General features: G+C 35.7%; 1 pseudogene; it reads left to right on the plus strand.

Moving 5' to 3' along the window:
- The first annotated feature begins 3,688 nt into the window (after window positions 1-3,688).
- Window positions 3,689-12,473, plus strand: LOC105502731 (annotated as a pseudogene).
- The last annotated feature ends 7,295 nt before the right edge of the window (window positions 12,474-19,768 follow it).

Here is a 19,768-nt window from a genome sequence, read left to right on the forward strand (position 1 = left end):
TTGATGAGGCCATTTTGCCTGGAGTGGGAGTGGGCACACCATATTCACCCATCCTTTTGACAGAGTTGTTTTGGTGTCAATAGGAACGTGACTGCCACCGCCACAAAGGAACCCTCATTTCTTCTTTCCCTGAGATTTTCTGTGTCTGATGAGGCTGAGGAATGGCAAAAAGCTGAGGGGTGTGGTGAAAACATCTAGTTCATATATTATGTGAGAAAAAATATTGAAAATGTGGTCTATAAACATTCTAGAAACAAATTCAGGTAAGCATTTGGCAATCTTTCTAAACAAAAATATTAAAGCCAGAAGCCACATAAAAGATAGTCTGTCATCTATCTTTGCCTTTTATGTGGTTTCTGTATATGTGCATATCTATATATCTATATCTATTTACCTGGATATAGTACATATCTATATAGATACCTCTATTTATATAGATACAGATATATAAATATAGTTATTGGTGTAGGTATAGATATACTCAGTGATTCCAGCAGAAAAACGTTAACGGATTAATTAAACAACATTAAAGTATTAAAGAAACAACATTAATGGATACATGATGTCCTCAGGGGAAAATGTTGGGTTAAAATCCCTAATATAAGGCAAATCTTGCCAAATTTTTAAAAAAGAGATAATTTTTAAAGAAAATGATTATCTTAAAAAATCTTCAATATACAGGCACTTGCTTTATTTTAAAATTAAGCTTCAAAAGTAATTAACAGTAAATTATTAGTAGATGAAAAATGGTTTAAACTTTATTGTATAATTTAGATAAGGTCTCATCAGATGAGTCTTTTGGTTACAGCTCTCTTGGTCCTGTGGGAACCTCAATGAGAAATGTTGTCTGACACTGGAAATAGGAGACTTGAGAATATTTTTAAACAAATTTTGACAAAATAATTTTTTTTAAAACTTTATTTATGAGACATTATTATCATCAAGAAAGGAGAAATTGTCTTTCTAATTGCCAGGAATTAAGATTTAAACCATCAAAGACTATACCAAATCTACCTTGATTTAGCTCAAATAGAACAAACAACAAATAAACAAATTGCCTACCAAAGTACTCTTATACCCTGAGCAGCATTGGAAAATTAGCTTATTACTCTTATACCCTGAGCAGCATTGGAAAATAAGGAAGGAAGGAAGAAAGTAGGATTCTTATCAAGATCTGGGCAGATCTTTCACGAATAAAAGCTAACTGCAAGGCCAAGCTGGATATTTCTTGATTCACTTTAGGAAAGTAGATATAATATCTACTTATATATAATATCTATAATACAGTAGATATTAATACCTACTATATTAATATTTTGTAGTTAGATGATGAGTGTTTTGACCAACGTGAGTTACTAAGTTAGACTCCCCTCCCTAATTTTTCTTCCAAATTATCCAGATCCAAGTACAAATTATCTGGGTAATGTAGACAAAATAAGAGGTTTGGTCTTACTTATACAACTAGCAAAATCAGACAGACCTTCCAGGAGGATCTCATCCATCTACTCCTCCATTTTGACTATATCTTACTTCTCTAGTGCCTTTGTTAATAGCACATGTGCTTCATGATAAAGAATCATAGTTCTGGATAAAAGCTTGAATACTGCATGTGATGAATTTTTTTTATTTGTATGTTGAGTACTTGAGTATGTAAAAATAAAACTGATCTATATGTGACTTTAAATAAATTTTTAAAATTTGTAAAAGAAACAATGTTCATCAAAATTAAGTAAGATATACAATAAAATGCAATACTGCAGGTTAAAATGGTGTCTAATTAAATTTGTTGACACACAGAAAACAATAGATATTAGTGTGAATGCATGAAAAAGGAATGCTTATAACATTGTTGGTGACAACGTAAATTAGTGCAACCTCTACGGAAAACAGTATGGAGATTTCTCAAAGAACTCAAAGTAGATCTACCATTTGATCCAGGAATCCCACTATTGGGTATTTACCCAAAGGAAAATAATTTTCTTTTAAAAATAGCTTTATTGAGAAATAATTGATATACAAAAAGCTGTACATATTTAATGGGTACAATTTAAAGTGTTTGGACATATGCAAACACTTGTGATATTATCACCACAGTCAAGGCAATGGACATATACAGCATCTCCCAAAGTTTCCTTCTATTCCTTTGTTTTTGTTTCTGTTTTTGTTTTGTGTATGTATATGTGTGGTAAGGACACTTAATATATTGTTAAGATACACCCTCGACAAATTTAGAAGCGCATGATACTGTATAGGCACTATGTTGTACAGCAGATCTCTAGAACGTATTCATCTAGCATAACTGGAACTTTATACCCATTGAACAACTCCACATTTTCCCCACTCCCCTGCCCTGGAAACCACTATTGTATTTTTTGCTTCTGTGAGTTTGACTATCATAGATACCTCATGTAAGTGGAATCATATGGTATTTGCCCTTCTGTGATTGGGTGATTTTACTTGGCATAAATGTCCTCCACGTTTATTCATGTTATCACAAATGATAGAATTTTCTTCCTTTTTAAGGCGGAATAATACTCTACTGTATATATTAAATGTATACAATATTTTCTTTATCCATTCATCTGCTAATGGGCACTTGTGTTGTTTCTATATCTTGGCTATTGTGAGTCATGCCACAAAGAACAAGGAAGTGCACGTATCTTTTTAAAAACAACAACAGTAGGCTGGGCGCGGTGGCTCACACCTGAAATTCCAGCACTTTGGGAGGCTGAGGTGGGCGGATCACGAGGTCAGAAGATCGAGACCATCCTGGCTAACATGGTGAAACCCGGTCTCTACTAAAAATACAAAAAATTGTCCAGGCATGGTGGCGGGTGCCTGTAGTCCCAGCTACTCCGGAGGCAGAGGCAGGAGAATGGCGTGAACCCGGGAGGCGGAGCTTGCGTGAGCCGAGATCTCGCCACTGCACTCCAGCCTGGGCAACAGAGCGAGACTCCGCCTCAAAAAACTAAATAAATAAAATAAAATGAAAACAGCAACAGCAACAACAACAAACCCAGAAGTCCTGTTTTCAACTCTTTTAGATATATACTCAGAAGCAGAAGTGCTGAATCACATGGTAGTTCTATTTTTAATTTTTTAAGGAACTTTCGTACTGTTTTCCAGAATGACTGCACCATTTTACGTTCCTACCTACAGTGTACATGGTTTCCAATTTCTCCACTTCCCTGACAATACTTGTTATCCTTTGTGTGTGTGTTTTTTTTAAATAATAGTCATTCTAAGAGGTGTGAGGTTATATCTCATTGTGGTTTTGATTTGCATTTCCTTGATGATTAATGATGTTGAACATCCTTTCATATGCCTGCTGACCACTTGTATGTCTTCATTGGAGAAATGTCTGTTTAAGTCCTTTGCTCATTTTTAAATTGGGTTATTGGTATTTTTGTTACTGAGTTGTATGAGTTCCTTATGTATTTTAGATATTAACCTCTAATCAGATTTATGGTTTTCAAATATTTTCCCTCATTCCATAGGTTTTCTTTTCACTCTGTTGGTTGTTTCCTTCACTGCACAGAAGATTTTTAGTCTGATGAAATCCCACGTGTCTATTTTTAATTTTGTTGTCTGTGTTTTTGGGGTCAGATCCAAGAAATCATTACCAAGACTAATATAAAGAAGGCTTTTTCTTATGTTTTCTTCTAGGAGTTTTACAGTTTCTCATCTTATGTTTAAGTCTATTTTCTATGTTTTACGTTTTTAGGTTTCATATTTAAGTTATATATATATATATTATTTAATTTTATTTTTTATTTTTATTTATTTATTTTTTTGAGGTGGAGTCTCACTCTGTTGCCCAGGCTGGAGAGCAGTGGTGTGACCTCGGCTCACTGCAACCTCCACCTCCCAGGTTCAAGTGATTCTCCTGCCTCAGCCTCCCAAGTAGAAGTTTTATATTTAATCCATTTTGAGTTGATGTTTGTGTATAACATAGAGTAAGAGTCCAATTTCATTTTTTTAATGTGGATATACAGCTTTGCCAGCATCATTTGTGAAGAGATTACCCTTTCCCCATAGTGTTTTCTTGACATTTTGTTGAAGATCATTGGCAGTATAGGCATGGGTTTATTTCTGGCCTCTATATTAAGTTCCATTGGTCAATATGTCTGTCTTTATGACAGTACCATACTGTTTTAATTACTGTAGCTTTAGCATATATTTTAAAATAAGAAAGTGTGATAACTCCAGCTTCGTTCTTCTTTCTCAAGATCTCTTTAACTGTTTGGGTTCCTTGTGGATGAGTATTAATTTTATAATTTAAAACAATTTTTGTAAAAAAATGACAGCAAGATTTAGGTAGAAGTAGCATTGAATCTGTAGATTACTTTGGGTAGTATGTACATTTTTAACAAGATTATGTCTTTTAATCCATGAACATAGGATTGTGTCTTTTAATCCATGAACATAGGATGCTCAATTATTTGTGTCTGCTTTAATTTCTCTCATCAATGTTTTGTAGTTTTCAGTGCACAAGTCTTTCATCCCTTTTATTAAGTGTATTCCTAAGTATTTTTTTCTGTTTGATGCTATTGTCATTGGGATTGTCTTCTTGATTTCCTTTTTGAGTGGTTTGTTATTAACGTATAGAAATGGACCTGACTTTTGTTTGTTTAATTTGTATCCTGTAACTTTATAGCTTCACTTATTAGCTTCAAGAGTTTGTTTTTTTTTTTCCATGTGTGGTGTCATTAGGGTTTTTATGTATAAGATTATGTCATCTGTAAACAGGGAAATTTTATTCCTTTTTTTCCAATTTGGATTCTATTTATTTATTTATTTTTGCCTAATTGCTCTGGCTAAGACTTCTATGTTAAATAAAAGTGGCAATAGTGAGCATCCTTGTCATGTTTCTGATCTTAGAGGAAAAGCTTTCACTTTGTCACCCCTGTGTATGACGTTAGCTGTGGGCTTGTCATATATGGCCTTTACTATGTTGAAGTATATGGCTTCTATTCATAGTTTGTCTCTCATCTTTATGAAAGCATGTTGAATTTTATCAAATGCTTTCTCTAAATCAACTGAGTTAATCATGCAACTGTTATCCTTCATTCTGTGTATGTGGTGTAGTACATGTATTGATTTGAATATGTTAAACCATCCTTGCATCCAGGGAAACAGCTCATTTGATTATGGTATATGATCCTGTCAGCGTGCTATTACATTTTGTTTGTTAGTATTTTGTTGAGGAGTTTTGCATCTATATTCTTCAGAAACATTGGCATGTATTTTTTTTTTCTTGTATGTCTTTGGCTTTGGAATCAAGAGAACACTGACCCCATAAAATAATTTTGGAAGTGTTTTCTTCAATTTTTTGAAAGAGTTTCAGAAGGATTGGGATTAATTTTTCTTTAAAGGTTTGGGAGAATTCACTAGTGATGCCATCTGCTTCCAGGCGTTTCTTCACTGGAAGGTTTTTAATTACCCATTTAATCCTCTTACTCATTATTGGTCTGTTCAGATTTTCCAGTCTTCATGATTAAATTTTTATAGGTTGTACGTATCTAGGAATTTATTCATTTCTTCTAGGTTATCTAATTTGTTGACAAACAGTGATTAACTTTGAATAGTTATGTTACTTGAGATTTTCACTTGTTTCTTTATGTCGTTTAATTGTAATATCTAAATCTTTTACATTCAGCATGTATAAAGAAGAGAAAGTAAAACTACTTCACTTTGTTTAAAAAATATTTAATTTTTTTCAGAGAGATGGAATCCAAATTTCATGTCTCCCCACAAATGATGATTGTTTTGGAGTCTGCCATAGCATTATTAAAGGTCAGCTATCAATAAATTTGATAAAGTCAAGGCTTACAAAGACCTCTCTCATTTTTCCAAGAATACCAAGGAACTGAATCCTCTCTGGAGCCTTGTTTACAACATATTATAGTCTACGGAATTTCACCTTCTCTTTGGGCACTTAATACCATTTGGGAGTCAATGTAGTGTCATTGAAAGAACACAAACTGTGTAATCAAAACTTCCTCCACTTCCCCTCTCACCTCCTAACCTTCAGTTGAGTATGTATTTGAGGACTCATTATTTGATTATTTACTTCAGCTCAGATTCAGTTTAAGGAATACTTCTGGCTTCAAAGTACCCTGAAATATAATACACGCTTCATGAGTGTCTGTTAAACATATATTGAGAAAGTTAATTCAGTGTTTGGTTGGTGCTGCCTTGAAAGTTACTAGTTTCTTTCAAATTACTATAGGCAGTCTGTGAAAATTTACTCTAACTCAGGTTGTTCTGATAATATAAATGCCTGCGACATTCATCACTCATTTGTATGGACCCACATAACTTATTCCCAAGAGCTGTTTGTTCTGCCTTTTGGAGATTGCAATAGAAAGTTTTGTATATTGCAAATAGAAAGGCATTTGCTCTGCCTTTGTGATAGACAATGGGGGCACAGGTCTAGGTTCATCAACCTTAGCAGCACCAACTAGAATCTTAAATAAAGCAATGTAACTCTAAAAACCCTTTCCATATGCTAAAAGCAAAATTTTTATAATTTAAAAACTTTTTACCAAAGACCTTATATATTGTGAAAGTTGCCTTATCGATTACTGACAATCCCACTTTATCATGGCATATGAGTCTTTTAATGTGCTGTCAAAATCAGTTTGCTAGTATTTTGTCTAGGATTTTTGCATTTATACTATTCAGAGTATTGACCTGTAATTTTATTTTTAAATAAGAGTTGAATTCAGCCGGGTATGGTGGCTCACTAATCCCAGCACTTTGGGAAACCAAGGCAGGCGGATCACTTGAGGTCGGGAGTTCGAGACCAGCCTGACCAACAAGGAAAACGCCCCTGTCTACTAAAAATACAAAATTAGCCAGGTATGGTGGTGCATGCCTGTAATCTCGGCTACTCGGGAGGCTGAGGCAGAAGAATTGCTTGAACCCGGGAGGCGGAGGTTGCAGTGAACTGAGATCACACCATTGCACTCCAGCCTGGGCAAGAGCGAAACTCTGTCTCAAAAAAAAAAAAAAAAAGGTGTTGAATTCTGTGTCTTGCACTCATTCTTGAGAATACTCAAGTTTGCTGAGGCATTTTGCCCTGGACCACCTGAACATGATACATTTTCTTTCCATGTATGGGAAATCAAACAATAACCAGATTGTGTGACTGGCTTCATTCAGATAAATACTGAAGAGCATTTGTGCCAGTGATAACCTTCTTCTTAGAAAACTATAATTATAGAATTTTAAAAGGAGATCTTCAACATTTCAAGGGAGATCAGCTAATTATGAAAGGAAGACCTAATGAGGGGACAATACCTTGGCAGATTTAACACTAAGAAGTTAGTTTTGTGCAGATGAATCTAGTCTTATTAACTTCCAAGTTGATCAGGACCACAGAGATTGTTTCAGGCTAAAAATACTCAGAACTGGTATAAACAAAAATGATTATTTATTAATCTCTATTTTGTGTCTTTATGTGTGGTCAGTCAGTGGCAGTTACAAGATGAGACACAAGAGAACCTCAGGAAAACAAAATTTATTGTACTCACAGGACCCAGAAACAGGAGGCTCAGCAAGCCACACAAGGCCACATGTGACGGAGAGCCTAGGCTATGGCCTTCATTGGAGCTTCCGTGGGAAAGGCAAGGCAGGGCAAACAGCCTAGGATTGGCTTTTTGAATAATTTCAGGAGGCTCCAAACTTTAAGGATAGTCCTTAGCTGCCTGGTACCTAGCCCTGGAATGATTAAAGGAAAAGAATATTTCTTCCTAGGATGTAAGGGTAACAAAGATGAGGTGTGGCTCTGAACTGGTTGGTTTGCATATCAAAGGCATGTTCTTTTTGCTATTTCTAAGAATTATCTTGGCCCCAGGAGGAGTAGTTTCTCTCCAGTAAGAAACATTTTTAAGCTGTCAAAACATTATAATTTAGAGAAAATAAATAAATATAAACAATACAATATGCAATATGGGAAATCTATTTCTAGAGACTAGAACACGAAAGTAGCACTTCAAGATATTCCTTTCCTAGTGTGAGCTTATCTGAGAAATTCAACTGGTAATCAGAAGATTGGTGAACATTAATCCAGGATGATTATCCGGCATGAGATTACTAGATGGCAAAAGAGATACTTCATCTTGGCCAGTGGGTCTCAACTGTAGCCCACTAGGAAGAATTTTAGAAATTTTTTGGTTGTTGAGATTGGAGAGTATTTTGGGCTCTTACAGGTATAAGCCAGGGATGGTAGATGTCCTGCTATGCTTGAGATAAGACCACACTGGAATTGTCCCAAGTCTATACATTTTTTGATTGCCCCAGTGGAGATTCGTGTAGATGAAAAACCTACTCATACATAGCCGAACCGTAGAAACCTAACTGCATTTTGCAGTAAAAAACACTTTTTTTTTTTTTTGAGACAGTCTCGCTATGATGCCCAAGCTGGAGTGCAATGGTGCCATCTCACTGCAACCTCCACCTCCTGGGTCCAAGCAATTCTCCTGCTTCAGCCAAGAAGCTGGGATTACAGACATGTACACTAAATTTTCCAGAACTACAACTCTTGTGGATACTAAGATTCTCTGAAAAGTAAGAAAGTAAAATCCTACTTGGTTTTGTTCTGATCCTTACCAAGAATTGCTCATATTTCATAAAAATCACATCATCACACCTCCGTTTTTTTCTTTTTATTTTCCTGTATTTTTTAATGCAGAACAGCTTCTGATCTTGTTATGTCCCTTAAAATGAAAACTTTTTCATCAAAGTAGATGTAAGCATTTCATTACTTCACTGTGCTCAACCATTTTCATTGTGAATACCTGTTATTTTATTAATTGATTTTTTTGCTTCTTTTATTTATGTTAGAGTAGTATATTGATTTTTTGAATTTATATTTGTCAAAGTAGATAATATTATTTATGGATTCTATTTGAAGATTATAAAGAGATAAGAGCAGAATATCTGTTATAAAGAGGCAGCTTTGGCTCATCCTGTAAAGTCTATATACTCTATGATTCCATTTATGTGACGTTCTAGAAAATCAACAGAATGGGGAAGACATCAATGGTTATCAGGGACTAAAGGTTTGGGGGAGGGTTTGATTACATAGGAGTAGCATGAAGGAATTTTTTGGGGGAGGTCAATGTTAACTGCTGTGAATCTTGACTATTGTGGTAATTACGTGACTACTTGCAGTTGTCAAACATTATAGACATATGCACCAATAAAAAAGTGAGTTTTATTGTATATAAATTTTAAAATAAATTTAAATAATTTTAAAAACTGGAGGATAAACAGAAATAAAATCCAGAAAATAAAACAACCAAAATGGTGGCATTGAGTCTCATGTTAAAAACCACTGATTATGCCTTTGAAACCCATGATGACATTCCTGCCTCCAGAAACAGTTCACATCTCTAGTGAATGACCTACTTATTCCTGTCAGGGCCAATTTCATTCTCCTGTGACTAGTGTCAGCTATGTGGAGAAAAAAATCTTTTTTTTATTGAATTCATAGTAATGAATGAACTATATTTCCACCAAAGCCATCAACGTATTGGCAGTCAGAATGAAAAATTCTAGTGATCTTTTTATTATACTATGTTGCCATACCAGTTTTGTGCTAAAGTGGAAGAATACTGTGAGTTCTTAGTTTTTCCATTCATTGCCAGCATTACCCCTCTAAAGTAAAATAAAATAAAATACCATTACTCATATTATAGTGCCACCTGAGTTTACTAAGAAAGTAGGAAAAAAAAAAAGAAAAAGAGATTTTCTTAATAACATTAGCATTCACATTCCTAGAAGAAAAGTGTACTGTAATGTCACTTCTATTGACAGAATATACAAGTCTCTTGTGTTTTTATCAGGTGTTTACAACAGGTCAGTGTTTTGGCTAGGGTGTTTAATGCTTTTTGCCATTTATAGTATATTCTGTAGCCTTCTAAAACTGCTTTGGGAAATTTTAACATGTAGAAATGTTTAGTTCACTTATTGCAGGCAATTAAAATAGTTAAGGGAGGAACATTAGCTAATAAAATATCTTAATTTGGATAATATCCAAATAATAGGTGTCACAATGATGAATTAATAGCTCTTTAAATTGACCCACCAAACAGCTATTCAACCAATTAAGCCACGTGAGTAACTAGCAAGAATATAACATTTAGATGACTATTAATTGGTACCTATGCTAAGAACCTGTAATTCAAATTCAGTATGTTTGGCTTTCTAAAAGAAGAACCAAATAAATATTCGTTTAATAAATTTGCTTCATAGCAATTGACACTGGAATTGAGTGTGAATTCAAATATTTTAGAAATAATAAACAAAATGTACCTTTATGGATTGTAAACTGAATCATGGATTTGAAGGCAGGATCAGAGTTCTTCATGCCCACATTGCACATTGCAGTATCTGTGGCACACAGCCTTCGAGAGGTATCCTACTTCAGCTACTCATGACTGAGTTTGCAATCATCCTGTCCACCATCAATTTAAAATTGGTAGTTTCCATCTAGCAGCGGGGTAAGTGGGGTAGAAGTATAGATGAAATAAGACTGTCCGTGAATACTCAATAAGATAAATATAAACTGAAACTTCTCCTGCTAGTTATGATGGAATAACTGGTACTGGACTTGTCCTCCTATTGCAAACAACTAGGAAATTGGACATCTGAGGGGACCAGGAGTGGGGAGGCTGAGGCAATTGTAATTTGTAGAGCAAAGAACTTAGAGAATAGAGCTGTGGAAGGAAGGAATGAAGGAAGGAAGGAAAGAAAGAAAAGGAAAGAAAGAAGGAAAGAAAGAAAAGAGAGAGAAAGGAAGGAATGGAGAAGAAAGAAAGGAAGGGAGGAAGGGAATAAGGAAAGAAGAAAGGAAGGGAATAAGGAAGGAAGGGAAGAAGGAGAGAAAGAAGAAAAGATAGAAAAATAAAGGAAGGAAGGGAGGAAGGAAGCAAGAAGGGAGAAAGGAAGTAAGAAAGGATGAGAGGAAGGGAGGTAAGAAGGAAGAGAGGGAGGGAGGAAGGAAGGAAAAGAGGAGGGGAGGAAGGAAGGGAGGAAGGAAGATAGGAAGGGAGGAGAAAGACAGGGGAAGGAAGGGAGAGAGAAAGGGAGGAAGGAAAGGAAGGAGGCGAGGAAGGAAGGAAAGAAGAGCTCAAGGAGTCTGTGTAGAACTCACAGACCTCTGAACATTTTTAAGGGGAAACTTCACAATGCTTTTTAAAGAACCACTGGAAAGCTATAAACTGAAAAATTCCCAGAGCCCCCACAGAAGTCGGAGACATTTGGGCCGGGCGTGGTGGCTCAAGCCTGTAATCCCAGCACTTCGGGAGGCCGAGGCGAGCGGATCATGAGGTCAGGAGATCGAGACCATCCTGGGTAACACAGTGAAACCCTGTCTCAACTAAAAATACAAAAATTAGCTGGGTGTGGTGGTGGGCACCTGTAGTCCCAGCTACTCGGGAGGCTGAGGCAGGAGAATGGCGTGAACCAGGGAGGTGGAGCTTGCAGTGAGCTGAGATCGGGCCACTGCACTCCAGCCTGGGCGACAGAGCGAGACTCTGCCTCAAAAAAAAAAAAAAAAAAAGAACTAGGAGACATTTGAGTTCCAACCAACCAAAGTGAAAAAACCTTATTGAACACGTGGGGCACTTGTTAGAGACTGCAGAAGGATAATCCTTTAATGGTAGGGTTAAACTAGCTCTAGAGTAAAGGGTTCCCTAGACCCACCCTGATGAAGCTTTCCAAAAAGATTCAGAAGAATAAAGATAATCTCCAGGTAAACTAACTCCCTTCAAAACAAAATTCAAACACTTTAAAGAAAGATTTTCCTTCTGGAGCCATTGCTGCCAAAAACATGCCCAAGGTTAATTCAGAGGTCCATGGGGTCAGCTAGCTTGAGCTTGCTCACCTTCAAAGTCTATGCAGCTGCAAAAAAGGACTCACCTCCCAAAAAGCCCATGAAGGCTGATGAGCTTTCACTCTACTTAGTTCCCAAGGGTCAATATAAATATGCAGAGGAGTTAAGAACCCAGGTGGAAGAAAGCATCTCTCAGCTCCGACATTATTGTGAGCCATATACAAGTTGGTGTCAGGAAACATCCTCTCAGACTAAGCCCAAGATGCAAAGTTTGGTTTAGTAGGGATTAGACAGCTATGAATATCTCCAAAATGTATTCTCTGGGTTTTTTTCCAAGACTTGGTGCTATAATTTTGCTGGCCTTGTTGGACTCATTTTGGCTACAGGTTCAAACATAAAGAAGCTGGTGTATCCATCTGGTTTCACAGCATTAGCTGCCTCTATCTATCATCCACAACAAGCCATTGTATTTGCCCAGGTCAGCGGGGAGAGATTATATGATTGGGGTTTACAAAGATACATAGTCATAGAAGATATATGGAAGGAGCACTTTCAAAAGCTAGGAAATGAGAATTCACCTATAAATAAGAAGAAAATGCCATGCTTTGCCCATTTTAATCCGTTATAGGTAAGCATTGGAATCTCCTTACAATAAACCAGGGCTTCTACAGAAAAATGGCAGAGAAGTCAGTATTGAATGTATTAAATTTGCATTCTTCTTCAGGAAAATCTATACTAGGCCTCTGTTATCTTGAGTGATGCTGTCCTACAAGCAAACTAATCTGAAATCCTTTCACCTAGAGATAATGAACAAGCCTTAGAACTCCTCATTCTCATGTTGCTATTTATTTACATAATTAAAATCCAAGTAAAAGAAAAGAAAATTTTAAATGCAGACATTTAAAGCCTAAAATTTGTATACTAAAATCAATATACAAAAAAGTATTAATAGGCATGTGAAGAAGCAGGAAAATGTATGGGACAAATGAATCAATAGAAAAACACCAAGAAATGACAGCAATAATGAAATTCACAGATAAGGACTTTAAAACACCTATTTAAAATATACTCAAAAATTTAAAGGAGCCCGGGCACGGTGGCTCACACCTGTAATCCCAGCACTTTGGGAGGCTGAGGCAGGCGGATCACCTGAGGTCAGGAGTTCAAGACCAGCCTGGTCAATATGGCAAAACCCCATCTCTACTAAAAATACAAAAATATCTGGGCATGGCGGTGCACACCTGTAATCTCAGCTACTTGGGAGGCTGAGAATCGCTTGAACCCAGGAGGTGGAGGTTGTAGTGAGCCGAGATTGCACCACTGCACTCCAGCCTGGCTGACGGAGCAAGACTCCATCTGAAAAAAAGAAAAAAAAATGTAAAGGAAAATATGAATATATTGAGGGGAGAGATGACACATATAAAAATAATACAATTGGAACTTTTACACTGAAAAATGCAATATCTGAAATGAAAAAAATTAACCGGATGGGTTTAAGAGTAGATTATATACTATCGAAGAAAAGATCAATAAACTTGAAGGCATAGCATTAGAAATTATGCAAACTGAAGCATATAGAAGGAAAAAAGAAAAAATAGGGCCTCAGCAATATGTGGAATAATATTATGCAGACTTTCACAAATGTATTTGAATTTCTGAAAAAAGGGAGGGCAGGAAGGCAGAAAAAGTATGTTTGGAAAGATAATTTCTGAAATATCTCCAAATTAGATGAAAACTATAAACTCATAGATCCAAGAAGCTCAACAAATTGCAAGCAAGATAACTCCCCAAAAAACTATACCAAAGCACATCTTAAACTGCTAAAAACAAGTGATAAAAAGAGAAAAATCTTAAAAGCAGGCAGAGAATAAAAGACATATTACTTACAGGGAAATAAACTTAAAAACATCTTCTAGAAAAGAATGAATTTTACAGTGCCAAAAGAGCAAAAAGAAGTCAATCTAGAATTCTACATTCAATGATAATGTCCTTCGATAAATTAATATGAAATAAAAAAATTTCAAACAGATATTGAAAAAAATTGGCACCAGAAGACCTTCATTTCAAGAAATACAAAAGGACATCTCAGGCTGAAGGAAAATTAAAACCAGAGAGAAATCAGAAGTGCTAAATATGTGGATAAATATAAAATAATATTTTCTCTTTTTAAAATTCCCTTGAAAAAGAATTGACTTTTTAAAGCAAAGATAATAACAATGTATTGTGAAATTCATAATACATAAAAATAAAGGCTATGACAACAACAGCACAAAGAATGAGAGGGTGGAAATAGAAATATCTATTGGAAGGTTATTATATTTGAAGTAGTACAATATTATTTGAAGGTGAATGTGTTAAGTCAAAGATGAAGATTATAAATTCTAGAAAAGACCAGGCTTGGTGGCTCATACTTGTAATCCCAGTACTTTGGGAGGCTAAGGCAGGTGGATCACCTGAGGTTAGGAGTTCAAGACCAGCCTGGCCAACATGGTGAAAGCCCATCTCTACTAAAAATATAAAAAATTAGCCGGGCATGGTGGCGAGCACCTGTAATCCCAGCTACCCAGGAGGCTGAGGCAGGAGAATCGCTTGAACCTGGGAGGCAGAGATTGCAGTGAGCTGAGATTGTGCCATGCACTCCAGGCTGGGCAACAGAGTGAAACTCCATTAAAAAAAAAAATCCTAGGTAAAGTATCAAAAATAAATAAATAAATAAATAAATAACCAAAGAAGTGTAGCCAATAAGCTACTCTTACAGATTAAATGGAATACTAAAACATAGTCAATTAATCTAAAACAAAGAAAAAAAGGACATAGAACAGATGTGGCAAACAGAAAACAAATAGCCAAATAGTAGATTTAAAGGTAACCATGTTATTAATTACAGGAACTATAAATGTCCAAACACCCCCATTTAAAAAGCAGAGATTGTCAGGATTTTTAAAAGGAAGACTCAATGATGCTGTCTACAAAAAACAGTATTTTAAATATGAAGACTCACATAGGTTAAAAGTAAAAGGATAGAAAAAAACATACAACAAGAAAACACTATTTATAAGAAAATTGGAGTGGATTTCTTAATATCAGACAAAATCAACTTCAGGACTACAAATATTAGTGGAAAAATTGTTGAAGCTGGGTGACTGATAAAGGACAGTTCATGATACTGTTCAATCTACTTTTGTTTATTGTTGAGATTTTTTACAATAATAAAATTGAGAAGTGAGAAATGTATTAATACAATCAAACAAGACTCTTTTGTGTATGTGTGTGTGTGTGTGTGTGTGTGTATGTGTGTCTGTTTGCACTGAATATACTCATCACTTATTTTGGTTACCCATTCTGAGACAAAAATAGCTTTACTTTTTTTGCATTAGCAGCCTTATATTATAGAGACCAATTTTTTTTCCTTTATTACTTTAATTTCTCTTATAATGATTATAATACACACATTTTTGAAATAATGACACCTAGGGACATTAGGAGGGGTTAATAATTCTCCTGGTGAATGTGGGTATTAAGTTCTGGAAAACAGTGGTGGATTTCAGTTTTATAGAGTTCCTAGAATTACTACTTATTGAAACACTGTTTGGAACTCATATTTTATAGCTATTTTTTCAAATAATACAGAACAGAAAAGAATGCTTTCTGTTATTAACAGAATGTTTTTCTTTTTTCACAAAAAAAGAAAAGCAATTTGATAAAAAGGCATATAATTTACATGACAATAAAACACATCACAAGTGTTATAAATAACATTTAGCCCAGTATTGAAAGGATTTTATCATTTAACTTCCTTTCTCTCTATTATTTTTTATTCTTACAATAATTTCATACAGTTTATCACAGATAGGTATTATTTTATTTTCAATCTCAGCAAGGTTTTGTAGATAAGCACCTAAGCTATTCTCATATTCCGAAGTCAGAAACAAAATATGTCTATATGGATTTTCTTTTCTAATTCACTAGTTTTCACTCAAATTTCCATCGGAAACTGAAGGATAATATTAAACACAATTTTACCAAATATACTGCCTCAGACACACAGCATTTTTTGTTACACAGTAATTTTAACATTGTATATATTCATGAAACCATACAAAGCCCTTTGATATGGTAATTCATTAACATTTATTTAGCAAATATCATGTGCCAAGCACTTTCATGAACAGGAACATAGCTTTATTTGTTTTAATTTATTCCCTGATTTGTTTTGACAAGGATTTTTAAAATGTTTTAAAAGATACATTGGATATAACTTTTCCAGCCAGGGATCATCTTAATGTCTAAGTCAGAACACATCATTGCACACCTCTGCTCAAAACTTGCCAAGAGCTTCCTTTCCCTCCCAGGAAAGAGCCTGTCAGTTGCTTACATTACTCACATTCGTGGTTCTCAATCCTGGCTGCATATTAGAATTACCTAGGGCCCTTTTAAAACCTGCCAAAGTTTAGGTCCTATTTCAACCCAATGAAGTCAGGATTGGTTGCATCAAGTTGGGGGTTCTCCAGGTGGATTCAAATGTGCAGTCAGGGTTCAGAACATCTATCCTGTACCCATCAAGCTTTACCCAACACATACAATCTTCCCCCATCCATTCATCTCCCAAAACCTCTTCTCCTACAACTTTCCTCACAACCCATTTCTCTCTAGCCACCCTGGCTCCTCAAGGATCTTCCAACATGCTGGGCATACTCCCAGATCAAGGCCTTGGCCTCAACTAATCCCTCTACCTACAATTCTCCCAATCACAAGTCTTGCTCCCTCACTTCTTTCAGGACTTTGCTCAAATTCATCTTTGCATTGAGGGTTCCCTGTCTCTGCTTTTTAAACCATACCCTCCTCCCACCATGCTCTGATACTCCCTAATCTCCCTTTCCTGCTTTATTTTGATTGGCAGCACTTGTCACCATCTGATTTATTATACCTTTTATTTATACATTTGTTTACTATTTCTCTCTGTGTGTCTGTAATTGCCACATCTTCCCACTCCCCAAAACTAAGTGGTCTAAGGGGGCTTTGTCTGTTCTGTTCACAACTATATTCTCAGGACCTAGGACAATACCTGTCACTTATTTGGCACACGATGCCTATTTGTTGAATGAATTTAGAGCAAACAAAAAAAACAACACCCTATATAGAAAAATAGCATGAGCCATTTCACAGCAATCTTTACCACAACACTAGGAAGTAGACATTTGTAATTTTGTTCTCAGTCTCTGTCCTTCTCCAGTCACCTCCCATTACTATAGAAGAGATACTTTTCTGGACCACCATGCATTTCGCTGCTCATTGCCATCTGCAGTTCCAAATCTATTGTTATTTTCATATGATGCTTTTGGCTCCACACAACCATCAGGAAGAAGTGAATGTGGGGTAGACCACACATTCAAGCTTGGATTCACCACTCACCTCCTTATATATTAGTACAGATGTATCACACTTTGGTGAAGTCTTGGGGAAGAAGAGAAAGACGTTTACATTAAGGAAGTGCAAAAATAGACTTGAATATTAGACTTCTTCTTCCTAAAAGTTCTGTATTGGTTCACCTTAATTAAAACTAATTTTCTTTTCACACAGGCTCCAGGCTTCAGTTGTGGACATTTGCTTCTCGTTTCTTCTCTTCTCTCTCCCGTGTTCTCCCTCATCCCTAATTTCTGTTCACTTCTTCATTGAGTACAGTTTAGCCTTCTCTTTAGTTAAAATTTCTCCTTCCAATACATACTGTTAGGCACTACTTGCACTTACAACTCTTTGTTAAGATAATTTCCTAAATAAAAATAGCTCTCCTCCACTTTAAGAAGAATTATGTTGCCAACCATAGAATTAATTTTTCTCTGTTAAAACATGGTTATGCATAAAGACTGGGTGCAGTGGATCATGCCTGCAATCCTCACACTTTGGGAGGCCAAGATAGGAGGATCACTTGAGCCTAGGAGTTCAAAACCAGCCTGAACAATATAGCAAGACCCCATGGCTCAAAAACACTGCCTTAAAAAAATTAGCCAGGTGTAGTGGTGTGTGCCTTAGTCCTAGCTACTCAGGAGGCTGAGGCAGGAAAATCACTTGAACCCAAGGATTCAAAGTTACAGTGCATGATTGTGCCACTGCACTCCAGCCTGGGTAAAAAAGCAAGACCCTGTCTCTATTTTTTTAAACTATATACAAAGAAGAGAAAGAAAGAGGTTAAGTGACTTCCCCAAGGTAAAATATCTAGTAATTAGAGTTCAAACCTAGATGGTCTGTGATACCTGTATTTCTTAATTTGCTGATGATAAGAAAAAAAAAGCCCTGGGTTCGGTAGACATTAGTATTGCCATTTCACAGAAAAAGATACCAGCTCATCTTATTCAGCTTTGTTTATAAATAAAAAGATACTGATCTTTTCATTATATCACATTGTAACAGAAGCTGAAAAACCTTATGTTGAGAAATTGTAAGTTTGGTTTATATAACAAATATAACTGTAATGCTCTATTTTGAAGAACTATAAATTTAGGGAGATATATAATTATAGCCTATAGTTATATAGCATTTGCCAGGTGACAGGCACTCTTTTAAGCATTCTACATGTGTTAAGTATATAACTCATATAACCTATATGACAACCCCATGAAGTGTGAGTTATTATTATTATTATTATCCTCATTTTATAGTCACACAGCTAGTAAATGGTAGAGCTGGGATTTTAAACCAGGTACTTTGATTCCAGAGTATGTGTTCTTTATCACTCTGTAATATGAAGAAACAACTCCTACTTTAAATTCCAACCCTGCCCACACATTTGAGGATTTACTATATGCCAGGCTATTCTAAGTGCTTTAAATATTGTGTTAATCCATTTAATCTGCCATTACAAAATACCTGAGACTGGGTAATTTATAAAGAACAGGAATTTATTTCTCACAGTTCTGGAGGCTGGGAATTCTAAGGTCAAGGTGCCAGCGGATTTGATGTCTGGTGAGGGCAGCTCCCTGCTTCCAAGTAAGTGCCTTGAACACTGTGTCTTATGGTAGAGAACAAAATGGACAAAAGGGAGTTAGCTAGTTCCCTCGGGCCCTTTCATAAGGGCACTAATCCATTCATGAAGGCAGTGCCATCAGGACCTAATCACCTCCTAAAAGCCCCACCACTTAATGCTATCACACTGGCAATTCAGTTTCAACACATGAATTTTAAGGGGCATTCAGACATATGTTGTGTCATTTAATTCTTACAAAGTCCAGGTGAGGTAGGCATTATCACCCACATTTTACAAATATGGAAACTAAGGCTCGAAGAGCTAAATTACTCATATATGCTAATGGAGCAAATAGATGGCGAGCCAACACTTGAATCCATGTCTTACTATATTATAATATATTCTCTTTTCAGAATACATAGTGCATCTAGAAACATACACATACAAATACATAAAAAATACTTGGAATCCAAGTTCTCAGTGAACCTACATGTTAAAAAAGAAATGTGTGAACTTTTGATTTTGTTTTCAATTTTTAAAAATACAATAAAAATGATTGGAACCCTGTTTTTCTCTTGACCTTAAGGGAAAAGATGATGTCCTACTTTTTGTATCTCGATACTAAGCACAGTGCTGGTGAATGAAAGAGCAAATATTCATTCCCATGAATAGGGATTTACTTCTTAAATCCTGAATTTTGGATATGATGGACTCCTAAAAATGAGGTTTGTGCTTTAAATGTGATAGATATTGGAAGTTATCATATAAGCAGAAGAGATACTGTAATATTTGGAAAGTATTTAGCCTCACAAATAAATTAGCTGTAGACATTTGGCTAAATGAGATCTAGCCGAATGATATGTCTCAAATAAAATGGGCTATTAATATGGGGAATTTGGTCAAAGAAACTGCTTTTTGGGCTAGGGAGAAAATGATCATAGTCAACAAGAGAGTTTAAGACT

Source organism: Colobus angolensis, unplaced genomic scaffold (assembly GCF_000951035.1).
Source record: "Colobus angolensis palliatus isolate OR3802 unplaced genomic scaffold, Cang.pa_1.0 Scaffold80, whole genome shotgun sequence".
NCBI classification, from domain to species: domain Eukaryota; kingdom Metazoa; phylum Chordata; class Mammalia; order Primates; family Cercopithecidae; genus Colobus; species Colobus angolensis.